A 3,281-nucleotide genomic window follows, 5' to 3' on the forward strand; every position below is an offset into this window, starting at 1 on the left:
TTACGGCCCCACATTCATGTGGTTTAATTTCATACGGCTAGGCACGTCCGGTTTCGGGAAAAGTTTCATAAACGGGACTTTCATGTCACCTTAAAGACGCGATGTGGAGAAGCGCGCTTCTGGTTATGTAACTTTTTTGTAAACTGGATGTACGGAATCGTTTGGAACTTTACCACGCGAATATGGAGGCCCTAGGGAAGATCTCGACACTCACGAAATCTCATTTTTGATGAATAACTAAAAAGATGTTCATAAATGAATTTAAAAAAAGAATTGAATTTCATGGATGTTAGGACCTTTCTTACGGCCCCACATTCATGTGGTTTAATTTTATACGGCTAGGCACGTCCAGTTTCGGGAAAAGTTTCATAAACGGGACTTTCATGTCACCTTAACCCTTTGAGCGCTATGGACCCATAAATGCGTCCGACGTTTGGTTCAATTTTGCTTGCACGCGCTGACGAAATTCGCCCATACGCCAAAAGGGCTTAGCGCTCAAAGGGTTAATGATGCGAAGTGGAGAAGCGCGCATCCTGGAGGCCGCAGGTACGCGAAGTACCGAGCGTCGACTCGAGCTTGACCCATTCTTTCTTCCTTTCCCTTCCCTTTAGCGATCGTAGATCGTCTGCGGGCGATTTCTCTCGTGTTAATAAATGTGACGTAGGTACATAAAACACACTTGGACGCTTACGTCGAGCATTCGGTACGATGAGGCTGCACCTCGCGAATCGGACGTATACTCGCGATTCTCGAGCACTCGCTCGAGTCCCATTCTACTTGCTGGCTTGTACGTTCTCCATGCACGCGACTGCATACAACTGCATGCGACGTCGTAGGTACCTTTTAACGGCTGCACCTTAGCCTCGGTTTCGATCGACTCGTCGAAGCTCATTCGAAGGTATCTCGGAATGCGAGTGTCCTGGAATTAATGACGGACACGAGGCTCAACAATTGAATTATTCCTCGCGTCGAAGTCTCTTCCATTTCTTCCTACCGTGTTAAAAGAGCTAACCATGAGTCGATCCTCGCGGCCCGGGCTCGATCGATAACGATTAACGTTAGAATTATCAACGACTTACGGATACTCATCCGACCGTTACGGGAGGACCTAGTAATCGTACGTATAAGATCGGACCCATGGTAAGATTCACTGTCCATTTCTTTGTCGGCGAAGTCGATTTATTTCCTTATCTATACGCAGGAGCGGAGAGCGCAGACCGACGACTTCGCGTTTTAAGGTCCAGGGTTGGCCTTCTAGGACCTTTCAGGATGTGTATCCGCCAGGGATATCCTTAATCCGTACTTTCGATAGTTTAGGTACAAATCGCTTTTAGCCGAAACCTTTGCGTAACAATTGAGGACAAAGTTAAATCTTCCGAGCGCTGGCATATCTAAATATTTTACTTGTGATACACACGTATATATATATATATATAGATATTTATCCGGACGGATTGTTTAAGGGAAAACGACCATCGATTTCTAGTGAGTGTCTATGTTTACGAGGATAATTAGCGTTAGCGTAGGATATACACGTCGAGATATCCAAACTTTGATTAAAAAGAAACAAATTATTTTTCTACTCGCACGTTACGGTCGCTCGCGGAGGCGAGCTGTGGCATTATGTGTACCGAATGTGCGACACGTACAATTAGTATTACGTATATCTCGTGAATGTGTGCGCGTCAGTTTCGGCGGTACATAGGGTGGTCCAAAGGGTCGGGGAAGGGGAAGGGCGATCCCGGGCGAGAGGGGAACCAGGGAAAATCGAAAGGAGCCGAGAGAGCGTCTCGGGGAGAGACTAGGCGAGAGACGCTCGGCGTCGACCGGGGACTCCCGGGATGGCCGACTCGTTCGAGGAGGAGGATCGCGAGTTTGCGCGATGCGCACTTTTGGACCGATCTATTGCCGAAGGAATGCATTTAATATAACAGAAATTTTTCAATACTCGAATGTAATATGTGATAGAAGCCATGTGTAAATATGTAAGGGTGTGCACCACCGATTTAACCGACGACGGTAACACGATATTTTCAATGATATACACCTGTAAAAGGATCCGTGTTAAATTATACATATATTAATATAAATCTGGTCAGCGAAGGACTTATTATACTTTTACTTGAACGTTCACTCACCACCCGCAGGAGCAGAGAGTAGGACCGACGAATAAGATCGATAAAGTTCGAGCTATCGACTGGGTGGATTAACGAAATCGCGCTCTACCGTTGGCCCGGAAGACGGTCGATTCCGTGTTTCGATTTCGAGGGTCCTGGATCTCGATCGATCTCGATCGATCTCGATCCGCCGGGGTCACGGTAAGTCAAGGGAAGCTGCCTCCGAACCCAACGCGCACTTCTCGCGTCGATCCTCTTGGATTTTCGGCTCTCCGTCGCCACGACGTTCCACCGACGAAACATATTTGTATATAAGGTAGTCCTTTAGACACATGTCGCTATTAATACGGTTAACTCGGAGGGTAGAACCGAAAGCGAATCAATCGCGACGCGCGTCGAGACGCCTCTCACGGCCCGGCATGTGTGTCGTGCCGGGGCCTCACCACTTGCCGAAATCTCGAGAAAAGAAATGTGCAATAATTGTAATTAATATGTAGAGCGGCGCCTAAAGACTCCGCTACTTTCTAACGCGGATGCTTTGAACAATGGACAACAATGAACAATGTTTGATACCGAAATACATATTATTATAGGAGGAATAAATTTTATGTTTAAGATCGGCTTACCGTTCTTTATGTCCACTTCCTCGGCGTCACGTCGGTTTCCGTCGAGTTCCCTGGATACAGCCGAAGCTTTCGGAAATAACCCTCGATGCGTATTCCCCCGCTTCGGATTACGTGAATGTACAATTATAAACGGTCACTCTTAAAGTTGAACGCAAATCGGAGAAAAGAAATTTAATTGACTCGGGAAATAGGTATACTTATCGGAGGAGCGATACGACGAGTGCCCTCGTTGAAAAGGGTTCGCTGAGCATCCGACAGATGCCGCCATCATCCGCTTCGGTACCTCGGAATTTCCGTTTCCACTTGGGGTCGGTAACCTCGGCGTTCGCAGGTAGTCGGGCACCGTTGCACCGTCCGCTGAGAGATGGCGCCAGTGGTCGACCGAAGGTCGCGCAGCGGCGTACGTTCCGCGGGGGATCGATCGACGCGCGACGCCGCGGCGCGCTGGCAGCTCGGCGGCGGCGGGAGCGGCGGCATCGGGCGGGGCGAGAGGGCGCGGCGGTCGAGACTTCGGGCCAGTACGCGTCAAGCTCGCCGC

The sequence above is a fragment of the Orussus abietinus genome, unplaced genomic scaffold, assembly GCF_000612105.2.
Source record: "Orussus abietinus isolate OABI.00-Male unplaced genomic scaffold, Oabi_2.0 scaffold343, whole genome shotgun sequence".
Lineage (NCBI taxonomy): Eukaryota > Metazoa > Arthropoda > Insecta > Hymenoptera > Orussidae > Orussus > Orussus abietinus.